Below are 22,567 nucleotides of genomic sequence, written 5' to 3' on the forward strand. Positions count from 1 at the left end.
GCAGAACCAGGGAGGCGGAGGAGGAGAGAGGACTGAGCACCACACGGGGCAGAAACTTCTAACCACCAGGACTGCCAACAACGGGAGCGCTCTCACCACGGAGGTGCTCATGGGGAGGCTGCACCCACAACCGCAGAGCCATTACCCACTGAAGTCCTATTAATCCCAGGGGCTGCGCTAAGCTCCTTAATGTGTCATCTCTCATTCTTAAAATAACTGAGCAATGTTGGTGTGGCCCCACACTGCGAGCTGAGGAAATCAAAGTATAGAAAGATGAGGTAATGTGTTCTAGGTCAAAGAGACAAAGAGCGAGGATCCAGATCTGGCTCCAGGTCTGTCTGATTCCAGAACTCCAGCTCTCTCCACGAGACGCAGCTGCCTGTCACGCGGCCATCAGTTAGGAGAGGGAATTCAAGTGCGAAGAGGGGGCTGAAGAAGACCAGTTTCAAGATCTCTTCCAGTGCTCAGGGCTGAGTCTAAGACATGCTGCTGGGCTGCTGGATTGGAAGCAATGCATGCCAGGAAGAAGAGTTTTTATTCTCTTGATGATTTCTGAAAAACTTTTGGATGCTTTGGCTGATACACACTGATCATTAAAGTTGCCCTTAAGATAAGAAGGGTGTTGTGCCTAAGATGCCAAACCATATTTGCTCTCCGCTGTTACCCTGCACCCCCTCTTCCAGAGTTCCACAATGTTCCCCCACTGGGGCGTCGTCACAGGCTCTCTGTGGGCGTGAAGGCTGGCAAATGGTAAGGCCAGGAGTGGGTGACTCACTCAGCAAAGCGAGGCAGGAATGGGGTGAGGGAAGGAGCATGTCTGCACCTACACTCAGACTCGCTTCTTGCCTCTCCTTTCCAGCCAGGAGGAATCCGGCACGTTCCCTTGCCCTCGTTCTGGCCGCAGTCCCTCCCCAGCGTGATGTTCAGCCTCTGTGCGACCGCATCAAGGGCGCCTTCCCTTCTTGACTTCATCTCACGAACAAGCGCTTCTTTTTTGAGAAGAAGAGCCTCCCTTTGAAAGTCAGATTTCTAAGTGGGTGGTCAAGGGGAATTTACCTTCCAGACTGCAGGATTTAATTTTGATATTTCTATATAATCGCTGTAAGCGGATTTAAATATTTCAATGAATAATTTCATTTTGTTTGCATCTTTAGGCTTTTCAAAATGCAGGGTATCATACTAAAAATTCTAATAAGTAAAATGTGCAATGCATAAGAAAGTGTGCATATTTTCTCAGTACCATCTGCTTCTCACACTTCAGGGGAGATTTCTTTAGGGGGCTGAAACCTCAGCGGGTTACAAAATGTCAATCTTCTATACTCTATCACTAGACCTGGGGAGTAATATATGCTGTTGGGGAAGTATATTAGTTAAGGATCCATCAAACCTGTGGACCATTTGGTCCATAAAGCAAAAAGAAAAGCCACGTGGCTTCTAGACAGTCATTTATCTATGAACAAAAAAAAAAAAAAAAAAAAAGAAGAAGAAGAAGAAGAAGAAGAAAGAAAAAAAAACCATTTTCCATTAGGAAAATTGGGCTCCGTGGCAACAATAGCTACACTTTATGGAATCACAAAATCTCGGGGTGGAAAAGACATTTGACATTTTCTACCTCAACCTTCTAACTCAGGAAAGCAAGCGGCTATCTAGTATTTACTTGTACCTTTCCAGGGAAAGGATATGGCTCCCCAACTATTCTATGTAGTGGCTTTTCATTCCATTTCAACTAAAACCATTTTTTAAAAAATATTTTTATTTATTTATTTGAGAGACAGTGAGAGAGAACATGAGAGGCGAGAAGGTCAGGGGGAGAAGCAGACTCCCCATGGAGGTGGGAGCCTGATGTGGGACTCGATCCCGGGACTCCGGGACCATGACCTGAGCCAAAGGCGGTTGCTTAACCAACTGAGCCACCCAGGTGCCCTAAAAACATTTTTTGATGCAATTAACCTCTACTGGTGACTAATCTACTCTGGGGGAGGCACTGTCTTAGGTCTTAAAGGAGAGCTGAGGAGAGCTACGGAAACCCCTCCTCATTAAGAAGCCTGCAATCTACTTAGGGAGTAAGACGCACACCCAAGACATAATCTACCAGGCAGTAAATGTTAAGAGCGAGCACACAGAAGAATGGCAAATTTCGGAGGAGGGAGAGACCCTATAGAGTCATGATGGCTCAGGAAGCATCTTGGTGTCTGTGGAGAAGTGACTCAGAACTTGGAGATTCAAGAGGTCATCTGGTTCAGCCCTTTGCCCCTCAACGGGTCTGCACACTCTCTTCTTCCTTTCTGTGGCTTTATCTTAAATAAGTTATTTGCCTCTGACAGCAATGAACTGCTCCCTAATGATTGGAATCCTATGAGAGCAAACTAGCAATCCGCTGCATTCCAGGTACCGCTTCTTGCTGACGAGAGATGGGGATGGCTTTCCCACAGCGAATGTCTGTCCGGGCATGAGGCATGAATGACTTGCAGCAGAATGCACATAAAATACGACCAACACCAGAGAAACTGCAGAACACAGTCTTTGCTTCTCCTTTGTTTTGGTTTCCAGGGACATCTCTTGATATGTGGAGAATTTTGAGTGTACAGGCAGAAGATGTGAAATAGGCATACCGCGAGCAGGCAAGCTGTCGGTCTTGGGGGTACAGCACCAAACAGCAGTTGTGTCAAAACCAGGGACCAGAAAAAATGGTAATGGGAACTCTAGGGTCAAAAGCATGGGGGGCAGAAGTGGATCTAGAGCCTCAAGCAGAGCAGAAATCATGAGTGGAGGTCAGTGTCTCCAGAAATGAGAAGACAGGATCCAGGGAGAAGTTGACAGACACACAGAGAATCGTGAATGCGTAACACCGGATAAATGTTCTAAAGAAACAAAATCTAGTTGACAGCAACAATAGAAATCCCGTTTGGAGAGGATACATAAATCAGCAAGCTGAAGGATACATCAAGAGTTCTTTTGCTTTTTAGCACTAACAGCTGCCACCAGGGCAGGACGTCCACGGGAAGAGAGAAGAGGGTGCTCTGTACCCTGAACTCCCACAACTCCCAACCGCCTGCACAGCTGAGAACATGTGTCGGGTACCACCTTGGTCTTGCTTTTGGTCCTTGGGCCCCCAAGCCAGCACGCTGGGGAGGGGGTGGGCGGGTGCAGGGCTTGGCAGCCCACCCGAGGTTGAAAAGGGTGGTCTTATCCAGGAGCGGTGTTCCTTCCTACCAGGTGCTCCTGAACCCATGTTCACCCCCATCCTCGTCTCCCTCTGGACCTTGGCTAGTGATGGAAGGAACAGTTAATCCAGACCCAGAAGCTCCGCTGGTGGAGAAGGATGTCCAGGGTGAAGCTGCTCAGGAGCTACAACAGCAATTTGCCTGTGGTTCATGCTCTAAACCAGGGACAAAAATTTTAATGTAAGGTGAGAATTTGGGAAGAGGGACACTCCCAGTTCTCTGTAAATCCAGCCTCGGCCTTATTCCCTTTGGGATAACCTGGCCCATCACAGCCAGGCCAAAGGTGTGGGGCCGGCCATGGGAGCGTGAAGATGTTGGCAGAGTATCTGCTAACCCGTGGCCCAGCAGGGCGTCTGGGGGCTCTGAGGATCTCGGTGACAACTGGCTTTAATTATTTATTTGCAGTGGCTGGGGGACACCACGACATGGACAACACATAAGCCTCAATTTAACCATGACCTGCACCTGCAAACTTGACCAATAGGCCTCTAGAGGCAGAGTTCTCCCCAAGTGGGGAAGAGGCTGGCCAGGCTCACCTCTTCTCCCTACTCCCACCCAACCGCTGGGACAGGGACCGAGAGAAGGTGAAAACCTGGCTTATCAGCCTCTATCATAAAGGGGATTTGGTGCCATCAGACCTCCCTTGTCTCCTGTCCCAGGAAGACACTTAGTGGGGAAAAGCCCCTGTGCCTCCTCCCTTCATTCTATCTACTCTCCATCCTGTTGGGGCAGGGTGGGGGTATGAGGAGGGGCAGGCATTTTCAAGTGGCACAGCACCTAGACACTTCATGCGCTCACACACACACACACACAATGTGCACATGAGCAAACCATTCCTGAAGCCAGCGGACAGAGAACTGCGCTGGCCTCCGCAGATGACAACGCCCAATAGCAATACTTGGTTTTTACTGCACTTAGGTTCCACGAACAGAATCACTCGTGTTGAACGTGGGAGTTTCACAACCCTGTGCTGTGGCCGGGGCCGTGGGCTCAATGTTAAAGATGAAGAAACAAGGTGTCATGCCTTGGCCATGGTCACAGGGCTGGTGAGTGGAGGCTCCTGGGCAGGAATGGCTTTCTGACCCCTGCTCAGGGCTCTTCCTTGGCACAAGTGTCTCCTCAAGGAGTATGCGAATGGGTGAAGACTGGCTATACTGGGAAGAGCCCTGCCTTTCAGCCCTCCACAGTACAAGGCAAACCCCCTTACCCACAGGCCCACTTCTCTTTCTCTCCCCAAGAAGCCCTGTCCCTGTACAGACCAGCTCTCTCACTGCAGTTAGGGTACATTCTCTAAAAATCACCCTGGAGATCCTAACACTTAAACCTACCACTTTTCATGACATCCACACAAAGCAGCTATTACTGGCACCATTTAGCTAGGACAGCCAGAACCCAGAATGCCTGCGGAGCCAGTGGCTGTGTGGGTGGAAATGCTAAGGCCCCCGGGAGCTCCCAGCCCTCCCGGCTTGGCCCACCTCCCCCCTCTGGCGCAGCAGGTGCTCTCTCTCTGCTCCCTTGGCCCAACCCTGGGCATGGCTGTCCTTCCGACGCGTGAAGCTCTATGTAAAAGATGACCCAGATTTTTTGGATGAGTGACTGCAATCTATAAATGTCTAACCAAGTGCACGGACTGCCTAACGTGAAAAAGAGCTTTTAGCTGTGTTGTCTCTGCTGAGCAAGACAGCGGCCTTCCTTGGGGACCGCTGCCTCAGTCTGGGCCTGTCACGTCTGAAGAATCGGGGGCTGACAAGTCGTGAGAGAAGCTGTCCTCTTCAGTTCTGCAAATGAGACACAGCTGAGGCGGGAGTTGGGCTGTCACTAACAGGCCAGGGGAGGGAAAGCTGTGACCGGTGCCAGGCAGGCCCAGTGATCTGACTCTCAGAAGGTAGCATCCACTGAACGCCATGCGCGGCCGCTTCTCTGGCTCTATTCCCCGGGGAACAACTGGATTGTCTGCCTGGGGAGTTGGGCCACCACTTGATTCTTGGGTGAGCTGCCGTCAGCAGAGCCTACTTGGCTCCCACAGCGATCATTCCCCAGCACAGCACCACAGGAATCCGCCCGGCAGAGGCCTGTCCCAGCTCCCTAGAGGACACACACGGCTGCCAGCAGGTGGCCGGGAGAGAGGCCAGCAAGGGGGGGTGGACCCAATGAAAGAGAGACAGTGCCAACACAACAGGCAGGAAAATCTGGGGCAGCACTCTACTCCAGCTCACTGGAGCGCCTTCCTATCGCTTCATTCTTGTCTGTTAAATTTGGGGCCTCTTTTGCATGTTCGTTGACAGGCTGAAGAGGTACTGAGGGGCAACTTGGGGAACTTCCCACATACCACACAGTGAAATAACATGAGGCCTCCCTGAGACGGACTGGGCAGCCCCACGATGAACCTTCTTCAAAAAGTTTTTCTCAATGTGTGACTCGATCCTAACAGACCTACTTGCCTTGGGCCCCTTGTTCCGGGACACGATGGGGATGAAGTAACCGGTCTGTGATGACATGAACAGCAGTACACCGAGTGTGGTCGTTCTCCAAGGACACAGTTCTCAGCTTAAAATTCTCTGCCATGAACAGTCCTGTATGAAACCATGGTCACCTCACCCTGTATGGCAAAGGTAACTCGGCGAACTCTTTCATCCTCGGATAGAAGTTACCCTGAAAGTCTCCCGTCGCCTTCCTTGGTTGTAGTTAGGATTAGATTATGTTTGATAAAGGACAAAAAAGGGCCTAGTGGCCTGTGAGGCATTACAACTATCAGTGAACTGTTCTTATTTCTCTTGCTGGATCTGGAACACCATTTTGTTTTTCTTTTTGCTTCTGCTGGTCTTCAGCTACTCCAGCTGGAACTATGATTCTTCATGAAATGCTGTCATCACGACTCTGAGGGGCTGTCCACGGCAGGATGTCACGCTGCCCAGGCCAATGATGCTGGACTTGGCTTCCTCTCAAGGGTAGTCCCATTCCATGGCAGAGTTAACTGGGAGGCTTTCCAAACTTCCTCACCATCCTAGGTTTGAAGTGCCCCTGCCCCTCAGACCCTCAAGACAGGAGGACAGCTTAGAGTTTGGTGAGGTGCTAGAGAGAGGTCTGCATGAGGACCTGGGAAACAGTTCTGGTTCTAACAGACCCACACACCTAGATGACCCTGCTATCCAGACAGGACTCTCTTCCAGTCTGAAGGAGAGCATCAGCCTCCCTCTACTCAGGAGCCAAGAGCGAAATAAGAATGTTCCAACGCACCCCAACTCACGAACCAGTGCTTGTCAGTATCTCACAGAAATAGCCCAGATCCAACACTGAAACTCACAATGTTGGTACCAACTGGAAGCTGGGTGAGCCAGGAGGGCTATTTGGTGCTGCTGGAGTAAAGGCAGCATCTGATTAGAGGAAATGAACTATATTCAAAAGTTAGCCTGATGCTGTCTTTATCTTCTCGTTAACATACACGAAATGCTTCCTGTGTATGAGAGAGGCCTTACGTGTATTAACTCTATGCAAAAGGTGGTATTATTGTCATCTGACAGATAAAGACACTGAGGCAGAAAGGGTCTAACTTCCCTGAGTCCAGGTAGGAAGTGGCAGACCTGGAGTTTGAACCCAGGCTGAAGGGGCCTGAGGTAGCTCATTTCTGAGCCTCAGCTTGCTCATTTGCATAATGAGAGCTTGGCAATATCTTGCCCCCAGCAGCCCAGAAGAGAGCAATAATCAGGAGATCGGTTGAGATAAGGAAAGAGCTTTGATATCTTTTGGGGAGAACGAGGTCCTGAACTGAGTCCAAACCATGTGACATCTGGTTGACTTGTGGGTCCTGAAAACCTGGGCTGCCTGACAGTTGTCACGTAGGCACATGAAACCCTCGCTCTGTTGCGGAGGTACCATGCAGGTGCATTTACCGGTGCCCTCTTGCCAACTATGGCCTCCTTGCACGCTAGCTCATTTGAGCCTCACCACAAATCCGGGGGACGGGTATTAGTTTAATTATTTTATAGTGTGGAAATGGACAGTAAGGTGATGGGATCAACCTCGAGTCATCCAGCCGAGGGGTAATAATATTGGGACTTGAATTCTGGTCTTTTGACTTAAGCTCTGCCCTTTCCCCCACAGCCATGGCTGTTCATCCTGAGAGCTGGGAAGATCACTTCCCCTCAGCTCCTGATGGCTGCGGGAGCCAGCTTCCCTGGTAAACGAGAAGCCTGACATCAACAACCACCGCCAGGGACTGAACCTCTGCGTGCCAGATGCAGGCGATGCCGTGTGACATCTGCTCTATCGCCTTGGCTCTGCGTGCTACCCGTGTCTCTGTTTCACACATGGAGAAACACTCAAGAGGGGTAAAACCACTCAATCGTGGTCCCCAAGCAAGGACATGGGATGAGGGGGAACTACTGTTCTGGTTATCCTTTTGACTCCAGGGTTTTCAGTCTATGATGGGTCTGCATTATCTTTTAAATGGGAATCCTCCAAAGGATAAGGAAAAGGGTTGGTTTCCTTTCTATTGGTTTCCTACAGTCTCTAGAGCCCTCCTGTACCCGTTACACTGGGGCCACTTTCTCCCCCAAAATCACAGTATAGAAGAACAGTCATTGACTAGCACTGATGACATGGAACAGTACATGCACACTTACTATGAGGAAAGAGTAAAATGCCTTTCAAAGAAAGAAATAGCTAGGGATTTCTAGTCCCAGGACTTGGAAATATGAGAGGATGTAGGGAGGTGATGCTGAGGAAATTAACATAGTTTTAAAAAAAAAAAAAAGGGTAAAAAGAATCGAGAAACTTAAGGACAAAGCACAAACTAAGATTTAGACTGTTCTTTCAATCTGCGTTAATGTCACTGGTGTTTAATTCCATTTACAGACCTAGACAGAGCAGCCCCTTGACGCGGTGACAATAATAGCTTTAAGAATCCTTAACTTTAAGGTCATTGTGCAAGAGAACAATATGTCCTCCAGTGAGAAACCCAATCAAGATGGCAGAGTAGGAGGATCCTGAGCTCACCTCCTCCCAGAGGTGAGGCTACAATTACATGTAGAACAACTCTCTCTGAAAATGACCTGGAGCAGAACAGCTCTTTTACAGCTAACAATATCAAGAAAAAGTCATATCAAGAAAGGTAGGTGGGGCAGAGATGCAGTCTGGGTACGACCTATACCCCCAGTGTGGCAGAGATGCACAGTGAGAGGGCTATCACAGGCACTGATATCCTCCCTGAGGAGTGAGGGGCTCAAGTCACATCGGATACACCCCACCCTGGGGACCAGCACTAGGAAGAACAGCCACTAGAAAGTTTGGCTTTGAAAATCACCAGGGCTTACCACTGAAAAAACTTGAGAGCTATAGGAAATCAAGACTCCACTCTTAAAGGGCCCACATATAATCTTACTTGCTCCAAGACCCAGCACAGAGATGGAAGATGAGAAAGTGTCTGGGCCATATGTGAGGGAGATTTACTGGTTTTCAGGCATGTGCTGGAGAGGCAGGGATCTACAGGAAGTTTCTCTGGGAATGACATACTTGCAGGCACCACATTTCCTCCCCCCGCCCCCGCTTCTGCCTAACTGGCCCAACACTGGGTACTAGTTCAGACACTGTCTACCTTGTTAGCATTGCTCACCTAACTCCAGTGTTACCCTGCAGACCTGCACCACTCAACTCACCTATGTTGGCAGACACCCCTCCAAAGGGGCTCTTGCCCTACTACACCTGGAAGGCAGCCTTGGCTGAGACAGTGCCCTCTCAAAATGGCTCCTGTCACATCACACCCAGCAATTGGCCTTAGCCAGGACTGGCCCCTTCTACATAGGCCCAGTCCTTCAAGACTAGGAGACAGAGCTAACCTATCCAATACATAGAAACAAACACAGAGAGTTCAATAAAATGAGGAGACAGATATGTTCCAAATGAAAGAACAAGACAAAAACTCAGAAAAAATAACTAAAAGAATGGAGAAAAGCAATAATTCTGATCAAGTGTTCAAAGTAATGGTCACTGGGCACCTGGGTAGTTCAGTTGCTTGAGCAACTGCCTTTCGCTTGGATCATGATCTTGGAGTCCCAGGATTGAGTCCCGCATTGGACTCCCTGCTCAGCAGGGGTCTGCTTATCGTGCTGACCTTCCCCCTGTCATGCTCACTTTCTCTCATTCTCTCTCTCTCTCAAATGAGTAAAATCTTAAAAAAAAAAAAAAAAAAAAAGCAGGACTTCCATTAAAAAAAAAATAGTAATGGTCATAAAGATGCTTACTGAACTCCTCTTATTATGGTAAGAACTTCAAGAAAGAGAAAATATAAGATGGAACCAATAATACCCTAGAGGAAATCAAAAGCAGATTAGAGGATGCAGAAGAACAGATCAGTGATCTGGAAGACAGAGCAGTGGAAATCACCCAAACTGAAAGAAAAATAAGGATAGGTTATGGGACCTTTCGGACAACATCAAGTGTAGTAACATTTGTATTATAGAAGTCCCAGAAAGAAAAGAGAGAGAGAAAGAGGCAAAAAGCTTATTTGAAAAAAATAATAGCTGAAAACTTCTTTAACTTAGAAAAGGAAATAGAGATATAGGCTAGGAACTTCAGAAAGCCCCAAACAAGATAAACACAAGGAGGTTCACATCAACACACATAATAATTAATGTCAAAAGATAAAGATAAAGAGAGAATCTTAAAAGCAGCAAAAGAAAGGCAACTAGTTACATACAAGGGAAGAACATCCATAAAACTATCAGGTGATTTTTTTTTTTTTAAGCAGAAATTTTGCAGTGCAGAAGGGAGTCTCATGATATATTCAAAGTGCTAGGGAAAAAAAAACTACAACCAAGAATACTCTACCCAGCAAGGCTATCTATTAAAAACTGCAGGAGACAATTTCCCAGACAAACAAAAGCTAAAGTAGCTCATCACCACTAAACTGGTTTTATAAGTAATGTTAAAGAAAGCTCTTTAAGAAGAAAAGTAAGGCCATAAACAAGATAATAAAAGAAAAAATATCACTGGTAAAAGCAAACATACTAAAGGTAGTGGATCAACCACTTATAAAGCTAAATGTTAAAACAGTAACTACAATAATTGGTTATGTGATACACAAAATAAAAATGCAAAATATGATATCAAATACATATAACATTTGGGGAAGGAGAGATAAAAATATAGTGCTTTTAGAATGTGTTTGAACTATGTGCTATGCACATAGGGTGTTTGTTATATACGAACTTCAGGGTAACCACAAACCAAAAACCCAAAATAGATATACCAAAAATAAAAAAGAAAGAAAGATAATAAGGAATCTAAAAATAACATTAAAGAAAGTCATCAAACTATAAGGGAAGAGACCAAGAAGAAAGGAATGGAGATGAACTACAAAAACAACCAGAAAAAAAATTAACAAGATACAAGTACATATATATCAACAGTTACTTGAAATGCACTTGGTCTAAATGTTTCAACCAAAAGATACAGGGTAACTAAATGGATTAGAAAAATAAGACTCATCTACATGCTGCCCACAAGAGACTCACTGCAGATCTAAAGACACAGAGAAACTGAAAATGAGGGGATGGAAAAAGATATTCCACAAAAATGGGAACAAAAAGAAAGCTGGTGTAGCGATAATTAGATAAGACAAAAGAGACTTTAAAGCAAAGGCTATAGCAAGAGACAAAGAAAGGGCATTCCATAAAGATAAAGGGATCAATCCAACAACAGGACACAACAACTATAAGTACCTATGCGCCCAACATGGGAGCACATAGGTGTATAATGCATATATTAACAGATGTAAAGGGAGAAACTGACACCCCATTTACATCAATGGATAGATCATCCAGACAGAAAAACCAGTAAAGAAACAGAGGCCTTAGATGACACATTTGACCACATGGACTTAATAGACAGACACAGAACATCTCATCCAAAGACAGCAGAACACACATTCTTTTTCACCTGCACATAGAACATGCTCCAGGAAGATCACATTAGGCCACAAAACAAGTTTCAATAAATATAAGAAGACTGAAATCATACCATGAATCTTTCCCAACCACAACAGCATGAAACTAGAAATCAAGAAAAAATGAAGAAGAAAACAGGAAAAAATTAACACAGGGGACTAAACAACATGCTACAAAACAACCAAGGCATCAGTAAAAAAAAAAAAAAAAAAAGACAAAAAACCACCTTGAGACAAATAAAAATGAAAACACGATGTTCCAAAATCCATGAGACAGAGAAACAGCAGTTCTAAGAGGGAAGTTTATCATGATACAGGCCTATCTCAAGAAACAAGAAAAGTCTCAAACAATCTAACCTTACACTTAAAGGCAAGAGAAGAAGAAGAACAAGGACCAAAGTTAGCAGAAAAGGAAATAACAAAAAATCAGAGCAGAAATAAATGAAACAGAGAATGTAAACAAAACAATATAAAAGATTAATGAAATTAAGAGCTGGTTCATCATAAAGGTAAAACTGAAAAACCTTTAGCTAGATTGAAAGAGAGAGAGAGAGAAGGAGGAGGAGGAGGAGGAAAAGCAGCAGCGGCGGCAGGGGTAGGAAGGAGCGAGGGCTCAAATTTAAAAAGTGAGAAGTTATAATTGACACCACAGAAATCTGAAAGATCATAAAACAATACTATCAATGATTATATGCCAAATAATTGGACAACCTAGAAGGTATAAATTCCCAGAAACATATACTCTTCCAAGACTGCATCAGGAAGAAATAAAAAACCTGAATCGAGTGCTTACTAGTAATGAAATGAAGCCAGTATCAAAAAACGCCCAACAAAAAAAGAGTCAGGACTAGATGACTTCACAGGGGATTCTACCAAACATTCAAAGAAGAGCTAATACCTATCCTTCTCAAATTACTCTAAAAAACTGAAGGAAGAAGGAATACTTGCAAACTCATCCTATGAGACCAGCATCACCCTGATGCCAAACCTAAACAAAGACAATACAAAAAAGAACATCATAGGCCAATACCTCTGATAAAGATATACGCAGAAATACTCAACAAAATATTAACTAAATTTAACAATACATTAAAAAGACCCTATACCACAATCAAGTGTGATCTACTCCAGTTTTCAAGGATGGTTCAATATCTACAAATCAATGTGCAGTATCATATTAGCAAAATAAATGATAAAAACCTTATCTCAATATATGCAGAAAAAACATTTCACAAAATTTAATATCTATTTGTGATTAAAAACTCTGAACAACATGGGTATAGAGGGAACATACTGCAACGTAATAAAGGCCATATATGACAAACCCACAGCAAACATCAAAACAACAGTGAAGGGGCGCCTGTGTGGCTCAGTGGAGTAGAGCCTCTGCCTTCGGCTCAGATGATCTCAGGGTCATGGGATCGAGCCCCGCATCAGCCTGCTTCCTCCCCTCTCTCTCTGCCTGCCTCTCTGCCTGCTTGTGGTCTCTCTCTCAGTCAATTAAATAAATAAAATCTTTAAAAAAAAAAAAAAGTGAAAAGCTGAAAGACTTTCTCTAAGACCAGAAATAAGAGAAGGATGCGCCCCCTCACAACTTTTATTCCACATAGTACTAGAAGTCCTTGCTGCAGTAATCAGACAAGACAAAGAAAAGGCATCCAAATTGGTAAAGAGAAATAAAACTGTCACTATATGCAGATGACATGATACCATATATAGAAAACCCTAAACTCTGAACTAAAAAGCTGTTACAATTAATGACATGAATTAATTAACAACTATTACAATTAATACATGGATTCAGTAAAGATTCAGGTTACAGTATAATATTCAGGAATCTATTATGTTTCTATATACTAATAACAAACTATCAGAAAGAAATTAAGAAAACAATCTCCTTTACGACTGCATCAAAAAAGAAATATCAGGAATAAATTTAATGGAGGAGATGGAAGAGCTGCAGTCTGAAAACTGTAAGACAATGATGAAAGAAAGTGAGGATGACACAAATAAATGGAAAGATACACCATGTTCAAGGATTGGAAGAAACAGTATCATTCAAATGTCCACACCACGCAAAGGAATCCACGGATTCAATGCAATCCCTATAAAAACACCAATGACATATATTTTTTTTAATTTGTTTATTTGACAGAGAGAGATCACAAGTAGGTAGAGAGGCAGGCAGAGAGAGAGGGGGAAGCAGGCTCCCTGCTGAGCAGAGAGCCCGATGCGGGACTCAATCCCAGGACCCTGGGATCATAACCCGAGCCGAAGGCAGCGGCCCAACCCACTGAGCCACCCAGGCACACCCAATGACATATTTCAAAGAACTAGAACAAATCATTCTAAATTTTGTATGGAACCACAGAAGATCCCAAACAGTCAAGAAATCTTGAGAAAGAAGAACAAAGTTGGAGGTATCACAACCCCAGATTTCAAGATACACTACAAAGCTATTGTTATCAAAACATTATGACAGTGGCACAGAAACAGACACCTAGAGCAAAGGAACAGAATAGAGAACCCAGAAATAAACCACACTTATATGGTAAATTAATTTATGACAAAGGAGGCAAGAACTTACACTGGAGAAAAGAAACACTCTTCAATAAATGGTGCTGGGAAAACTGGACAGCTATATGCATGAGAATGAACCTGGACCACTTTCTGACACCATACATCAAAATCAACTCAAAATGGATTGAAGACCTAAATGTAAGATCTAACACCCTACAACTCCCAAAAGAAAACAGAGGCAGTAAACTCTTGGACATCAGTTTAAGCAACTATCCAAAAAGCAACTATCCAAAAAGGGCAAGGGCAACAAAAGCAAAAATAAATATTTGGGACTATATTAGACCAAAAAACTTTTGCACAGCAAAGGAAACCATCCTCAAAACAAAAAGGCAACCTAATGAATAGAAGAAAATATTTGAAAATGATATACCTGACAAGGTGTTAATATCCAAAATATATAAAATGCTCATACAATTTAACACCTCCCAAAAATTCTGATTAAAACAGGGGCAGAGGACATGAATAGATATTTTTCCAAAGAAGACATACAGATGGGCTACGAACACGTGACAATATGCTCAACATCACTCTTCGTCAGGGAAACGTTAATCAAAATCATGACTCACCCCTGTCAGAATGGACATTGTCAGAAAGATAAGAAGGGGCACCTGGGTGGCTCAGTTGGCTTAGCATGCAACTCCTCATGGAGTCTGTAGAGCAAAGGGAACACTCATGCCCTATTGGTGGGAACTCAAACTGGTGCAGCCACTGTACAAAACAGTATGGAGGTTCCTTGAAAAATTAAAAATAGAAATACCATAAGATCTAGCAATTCCACTTCTGGTATTTATCTGAAGAAAAAAAAACAGTACTTCAAAAAGATATATTCAGGGCACCTGGGTGGCTCAGTGGATTAAGCCACTGCCTTCGGCTCAGGTTATGATCTCAGGGTCCTGGGATCGAGTCCCGCATCGGGCTCTCTGCTCAGCAGGGAGCCTGCTTCCCTCTCTCTCTCTCTCTGCCTGCCTCTCTGTCTACTTGTGATTTCTCTCTGTCAAATAAATAAATAAAATCTTAAAAAAAAAAAGATATATTCAACCGTGTCTTCACTGCAGCATTATTTACAGTAGGCAATGTATGGAAGCAACCTACTTGTCCACTTATCGATAGATGAATAGATAAAGAAGATGTGGTGTACATACACAGTGGAATATTTCTCAGCCAGAAAAAGGAATGCATCTTGGGGCGCCTGGGTGGCTCAGTGGGTTAAGCCTCTGCCTTCAGCTCAGGTCATGATCCCAAGGCCCTGGGATGGAGCCCTGCATCAGGCTCTCTGCTTGGCAGGGAGCCTGCGTCCCCCTCTCTCTGCTTGCCTCTCTGCCTACTTGTGATCTCTGTCTCTGTCAAATAAATAAATAAAATATTTAAGAAAAAAAAGAATGTATCTTGCCATTTGCCACAATATGGATAGAACTAGAGGGTGTATATGCTAAGTGGAATAAGCCAGAGAAAAACAAGTATGTTATGACTTCACTTATACGTAGAAATGAAAACAAAAAACCCCCAAAACAAAGGAACAAGCAAAAAAAACCCAGAAATAGACTCATAAATACTGAGAACAAACTCGAGGCTGCAGATGGGGGTGGTGAGAGGGATGAGTGAAACAAGTAAAAAGGGTTAAGAGGTATAATCTTCTAGTTATAAAATAAATCACAGGGATGCAAAGTACAGCATAGAGAATATAGTTAATCATACTGTAATCACTTTTATGATGACAGACAGTAACTGGACCTGTGATCATTTTGTAATGTATATAGATGTCAAATCACTACGTAGTACACCTAAAACTAATGTAATATTGTATGTCAACTACACTCCAATAAAAACTAATTATAACAAAAGCTTCAGTGAGAAAAGCTTTAAATTAATGTTCAAAAAGCATTTTCTTTTGATTTTGATTAGGTCTTCCAAAACTTATTTACTGAAAATTTAAATATTCAGAGCTGAAAGTTAAAGGGAGATGCTTCAAAGAGTTGATATCCTGAGTTTCTGTAGGCTCCAAAAGGTTGATTCCAAGATTTCTCTAATTTCTGTGTCCTATTCAACTGACCAACAACTCCCCAGTCAGCTCCTGGGATCCTGCTCTGAGCAAAGCAGATGGAAATGCTAAGGGCAGAGTAACCAACCCCACACATACAGCCCAGAAATCCCACTCAACAACCCTGACTTACATTTGCGTAACACTTCTCACTTTACAACATACTTTCAGGTGCATAATCTCACTTGACCATCACCATCCCCTTGGGAGGTGGGGAGGGGCTGTATCCACCTTAAAGAAGAGAATGGCACAAGAGGGCGGATGTTGAGTCTGCCCAACTGGCATCTGCTTCATGCTGATGAGGGCCTGTGCCACAGCGGGTAAATATTTTGGGTATCACTCCCGGATAGACAACCGGCCCATGGATAACACCAGCACCGAAGAGCAGAGGTGGAGTTTCAGACTTGGATGTTCTCATCGTCAGTTGGGGGTTCTCTGTTTCAAGAGTGCTGTGCTAGGTATTGGGGGGGGGTTGGGGGGGTGGGCTTGCAGAGATAACCAGGATCCTGTCCCAGAAAGTATCCAGAAACGACCAGCTATAATACGGTACAGAATACAGTAAGAGCCAGGGGGGTTGGTGTGAACAAAACAGTAAGACAGTGTGGAGAGGGAAAGCCAGGTTTGACTAGAAACAACCTCTTCATCTTCATGAACTTCTGGCCTCTGAGATGGGCCTTGAGATTGGGCCTCCAAGAGGGCTGAGATTTTGACAGATGAAGATGGAGGTGAGCATATTCTGGGTTGTGGAAGAAACATTTTGCCGGAGACGAGAGAGGTCCGAATAGATCTGGGAAAAGATGTGAAGTCCAGTTTGGTTGAAACAGAAAGCTCTGGTGAGGCAGGGAGAGAAATGTGGAAATGTCCCTCAGGGTTGCACACACTGAGTTGGGGAGCTGCCCTTACCCTGACCTTTACCTTGAAATTCTGCCAGGGAGATGGTCTGCAGAAGGAGAAAAACAGTGTCCTCTCAACTCACATTCTGTCCCAATTGCCAGGCTATTGTACCTCACAACCTTGGCCTTAAGGGCTCTTTCCAAGGTAGATCATTTCTAAAGTACCTTGAACTTATTTTCATCTCCACTTGCATAGTCTCCTCTAACCGCAGAGCCCCCGAGGAGGAGACACAGCCACCCAGGGAAGCCTAGAAAGTGTGTGTGTGTGTGTGTGTGTGTGTGTGTGTGTGTGTGTGTTTGCGCGCACACGCATGTACACACGTGCCCTTGCTGTTACAGCAAGTAACGTCGGCGTAGCATGAAACCCTGTTTTTTGCTGAGCTCAGCTGATTTTGCTACTGGAGCAGCACGGTTATGTGTAGTCACTATTCCTCCTAGCTCACTTTGCTGGCATCAGCACTGTGACTCCCAACCTCCTTCCTCCTTCCCTGTCCACGTGCTTCCCTGCCTGCTTAGAAGCTAAGGAACCAGGTGGAAGCCAACCATGATTACAAGAGAGAAAAGACTTTGGCGGTCCCCAGAACAGTCACTGCCAAAAAAATTCAGACCCCTTCCCCCCAATGTATAAGAAGTTGGCAAGGAGGGGGCTCTCAGTTGGCTTTCGCTTCACCTGCTTGGCTGAGTTTTATCACAGGAAGGTAGACATCATCACTTCATCTTTGCTCCCTCTTAAGGACCACCTGGCACAGCTGCCCAAGCCACGCTCGTGACTTACGGAACATGACACCCTTTCGCCAGTCCAGACAGGTCTAGGGCTGAGCACGAAGGAGGTAAACACTTCGATGCTTTCCCCACTTGGTGTGTTTTCTCCCTTTCCTTTCCATGTCTCTGCACACTGAGTGACTTATGGAAACCATAGGAAAGATGTACCTACGTTAAAAGGTGTTGGAGACTTCAATATTCTTCAACTCATATTTGCATAATAACAGTCATCCTTAAGGGAGATAACATAATGAAGAAAAGTTTGCAATTTAGGGTAAAATTGGGGGCTTTGGTGGGCAAATCCCTTTTTTTAGTGAGGAGGCCTTAATGTTAATGGAGAGTTTCAGGCAGGAGGTGGGGAAATCAGTGGTTTTCTCTATTAGAATGAAGACCTTTAGGCTTATCCAGAGCAAATGAATATATGAAACCTGATGAACTTTTTGAAACCTCCTGGGTAGCTTAAACATAAACAGAATAAAACGGATAACCTCCCCCCAAATAGGCTCCTCATCTAAGGTCTGCCAACATCAAGATATCCATGGACGGGGCACAGAATTTATACTTTTAAAAATCTCTTTGGGGTGCCTGAGTGGCTCAGTTGGTAAGCGTCTGACTCTTGATTTTGGCTCAGGTCATCTCATGGTGGTAAGATCGAGCCCCACACTGGGCTCTGTGCTGAGCGTGAAGCCCACTTAGGATTCTCTCGCCCCTCCCTGCTTGCGCTCACGGTCTCTCTCTCTCCCCACCACATTCCCCCCCATCTCTTCAGAGATCTGATGACCAATCAGGTTTGAGAAGGCGAATTGAAACCATTTAGCTCATTCCCTGCCCTGGGGTAGGTCTACAAGCTACTGAGGGACCCCATGAGGACACCTGCGGTTTCAGAAATCAGTGGCCCTTCAGTTGTCTTCAGGGCTAGACACAAGGGAAGTACTTAAAGAGGTGACTTGGTACCAACATTACCCATTTCCAGTGGGGCTGAGTTAGTTCTAATTTATAAAGCACAATCAGTAGCACACTAGATATCAATCTGGGGTGAGCCGGAGGCCCACCATCAAAGGTAACAAATCTGGGCGCAGAGTTTCCCACTGTAACTAGCAAAGCTCACCTCTGGATAGGGCCTGCACAGGCATATGCTGAGGTGACATTTTATCCCTGAAGCCAGAGAGGAGGGCCCTTCATACTCTCCAAAACAAAGATGTCCGTTCCCCTGGGGCCTTCACGGGACCTTCTCTTCAGTGGTGTCTATGGTGGTGGGTGGGCAGTCTTCTTCCCCTCTGCTCCTGGTATCCTAGGAAGTGTTCACTGGGGGTCTATCACCTTCCAGGCATTAATGAAAGGACACCAAAATCTCAACCCCAGGGATGACGCTGGTCTCCTTTGTTTAAACTGGGGAATTTTATCCAGGATAATAAAATACTTCTCTTTCTCACCACCCAACTCTTGGGCTTCTTACCACTAACAACACTTCTGCCTGAGAGGACTCACAGGGGGACTGAACACTAGTTATAGTATTTCAGCAACTCTGGCAAAATAATTGGAACAAACTCAAAAGAATGATTAAAACAAAATGTGTGGAGTTTCCTGGTATAGTTCAGGGAACCCCTCCTGTAGACTGGTGTGGTCTTCTGAATCCACTTTCAAGAAATCTGGCTTGAAATGCCAGATTTCTTGAGTTCCCTGAACTCTTTAGTTCCTAGGTTTTCTGAAGGGCATTTCGTTAGCAGCCAGTTGGCAGATTAAACAGAGATGTCCTCTCCCACAGGGTCTTATTTATCTCCCTACCCCTGCCCAGTGAGTCCTTGCAAAGGACCTCTGGTTTTTGATTTACTAGACATTTCATCCTCAGATCTGGGCCCTCAGATATCAGATCACACACGACCACAGAGGATTAAACCAAAGGTGAACCCAAAGTCAGTCATTTTCACTGGTCATCTACTGCGGTCTTGAAAGGTCTCGGTCTGCCTCCTAACAAGTTCTACTATAGGCTCATGGATTGTTAAAAGGACCTCTCCCCTCAAAGTTCCTATAGAAGGAAATACTACAGTTTTCTTATAGCCTGTTTGGGTGTTGCTGGGTTGTTTTATTTTTTTCCCCCAGGCACTTTTTCTACTTTAACTGAAGTACAGTGAAAGGCATGTATCTCACTGTATAGTTCAATGTCTTCTGACAGATACAAATGTAACAGATACACCCATGTATCCCAGACTTCTCTCAAGATCTAGCATATTTCTATGACCCAGCAAATTCCCTAATCTTCCCAGTCAGCTCCTCTGACCCCAGCCACCATGAAGGCACCACCCTCATTTTTTCAAATCCCAGATTAGTTTTGCCTGTTTCAGAACTTCATATGATTGGAATCCTACAGTATGTATTTTTTATTATTTGTGCTAATGAAGCAAAATGTTTTAGAGGTTAGCCCGTGTCAACTCTATCAGTGCTCCATTCCTTTTTATTGATGGGTAGGTTTTTTGTTGAATAAGTAACATATTTTTCTTATTCTTTTTGATGTTGAACAATAATCTGGGTTGCTTCCAAGTGTGGGATTTTTAGGTCTAAAGCTGCTGCGGACATTGTTGTATAGGTCAGATTGGGGATATCAGTTTTCCTTCCTCTTGCATCAATACCAAGGAGTGGACTTGAGGGGCCATAGGGTAGATGCACCTTTAACTTTATAAAAAACTGCTAAACAGTTTTTCAAGGTGATTCTGTCATTTTATGACCCTTTCAGATGCTCCACCACCTCACCAGTTGCTCTTGGTGGTCTCCAGGTGTCGTTAGTCTTTCCAGTGGGTGTAGCGTGGTAACTCGGGGTTATAATTCATATTTTCTAGTGATGCTGAGGATGTTTTACATGTTTATTTGCAAAGGTCTTCCTTTGTGAGGTGGGAGTTCAACTAGTTCTTCCATGTCATTATAGTCGTCTTTCTTATTTGGTTGCAATGGTTCTTTTCTATTTGGTATATAAAATTATATACCAAATATACAAAAGTATATATAAATATATATATTTAATAAATATAAATATATGCTATATAATCATATATTATAATATAATATATTTTATATTTTATGACATAAAAATCCAAAATATATGTATGAAATATATATTTATAAATATATACTTAATACATAAAAGTATATAAAATGATATACTTTTATATAATAAAAGTTCTTGTAAGACAAGTATTGCCAAGCATTTCTCTCCAATTTTGAGGTTTGTTCATTTCTTTCTTTCATGGTTTCCTTCAATGAGCCTAAGTCTTTTATTTTTATGAAGTCCAACTTACTACATACATCATTTAGAGTAAGTCCTTTGCATTTTGTCTAAAAAAATACCTACCCCAAGTTTACAAAAGTATTCTTTTAATTTCCTTTTAGAAGCCTTATTGTTTTAACTTTATATTCAAGTCCCAAGCTCATGTCAAATTATTTTTCATGTATGGTACCAAATGTAGGTATCAGTTTTTTGTTTTTTTTTCATGGATATCAGTTTGTTGTTCCCATTTGTTGAAGGGACATGCCTTTTCTATGGACGTGCTTTGGTGCTTTTGCTGATGATCAGTTAGTTGCCCATATATGTGGATTTCTGAATTCACTCTTTTTATAAGATTTTATTTATTTGTCAGAGAGCAAGAGAGAGCACAAGCAGCAGGAGTGGCAGGCAGAGGGAGAAGCAGGCTCCCTGCTGAGCAAGGAGCCCGATGCAAGACTCGTCCCCAGGATCTTGGGACCATGACTTGAGCTGAAGGCAGACACTTAACCGACTGAGCCACCCAGGTGCCCTTAATTCACTCTCCTGTTCCATGGCTATGTTTGTCTGTCCTTAACACAGTCTTGATTTTTATAGCTTTAAAGTTAATCTTGAAATAAGGCACTGTAAAATTTCCATCTTTATTCTTCTTTTTCGGGTTGTTTTCGCGGTCCCAGGTCCTTTCATCCCCCTATCAGCTCTAGTTGTGTCACCTGAAACTCTAGTTTTTGTTTTTTTTAACTTTCACTCTTTTCTCTCTGAGATAGTGACTTGCCTTCAAATTCAGATCTTTGTTTTTTCGGTGTCCAATACAGTATTAAGCTCATTGAGTGGATTTTTCCTTTTGGCATTTCTTTTCACATCTAGAATTTCCATTTGGTTCTTCTAATTGTTTCTATTTCTCTGTTAAGGTTACCCATCTGTTCACATTATTTTAAATCCTTCAACATATTTCTAATAGCGTCTGTAATTCCTTAAATACTAGTTCCAACATTTGCATCAACTTAGAGTTCATTTCTATTAAACTTTTTCTTCTGATTATGGGTCACATTTTCTGGCTTATTTAAAGGTCTGGTAATTTTATATTACACGCTGGGCACGGTGGATACAATACTGAGGATTTGGATCATGTTTCTTTACAGAGACATTTAATGATGGGAGTCTTAAATCGACCCTGTCAAGGCTTAGATTTAGGCTTTGTTAGCTCTTACTCCAGGGCTAGAGTACCTCAATGCCTACGTTGCCCTTATTTTTTATTTTTAAAGTTTTCATTTATTTATTTGAAAGAGAGGGAGCAAGAACAAGGGGCAGGGAGGGGGAGAGGGAGAAGCAGATTCCCTGCTGAGCAGGGAGCCCGACAAGGGACTCAATGCCACAACCCTGGGATTATGACCTGAGCCGAAGGCAGAGTCTTAGCCAACTGAGCCACTCAGGCACCCCTGTTAAAATATTTTTTATGTTTCAGAGCGCCTGGGTGGCTCAGTGGGTTAAGCGTCTGCCTTCAGCTCAGGTCATGATCCCAGGGTCCTGGGATGGAGCCCAGCATCATGCTCTCTGCTTGATGAGCAGGGAACCTGCTTCCCCCTCCCCCTCTGCCTGCCTCTCTGCCTACTTGTGATCTCTCTCTGCCAAAAAAAAAAAAATTTTTTTTTGTTTCAACTGATTGTCCAGGGTGCTCTATCTTTCCGTTTTGGTTGGTTGGAACTGTAATATTTCCCAACCATGAAACTTCCTCTGACTCACAGATTTCCGTATCACGGATTTCCATCATATTCATATACAGTTTAGTATTGAGCCAAAGACTAAAGGAGATATTTCCTCGCCAGGGCGCAACTCCTCCAGTGCCAACCACCCCAGAACCATAAAGTCTGTTCC

General features: G+C 43.9%; 1 protein-coding gene and 1 long non-coding RNA gene across 3 annotated transcripts in view; both read right to left on the minus strand.

Moving 5' to 3' along the window:
• Positions 1 to 22,567, minus strand: part of RASGRP1 (RAS guanyl releasing protein 1) — an 82,254-nt gene that overhangs the window by 40,390 nt on the left and 19,297 nt on the right. The gene's annotated exons all lie outside the window — the stretch shown is intronic.
• Positions 1,889 to 21,989, minus strand: LOC116590880. Its single transcript, XR_004285780.1, has 3 exons — positions 21,271 to 21,989; positions 4,424 to 4,426; positions 1,889 to 1,923 (listed from the first exon to the last, which is right to left on the minus strand). It is a non-coding gene; the product is annotated as an uncharacterized LOC116590880 (long non-coding RNA).

The sequence above is a fragment of the Mustela erminea genome, chromosome 5 (assembly GCF_009829155.1).
Source record: "Mustela erminea isolate mMusErm1 chromosome 5, mMusErm1.Pri, whole genome shotgun sequence".
Classification (NCBI taxonomy): Eukaryota; Metazoa; Chordata; class Mammalia; order Carnivora; family Mustelidae; genus Mustela; species Mustela erminea.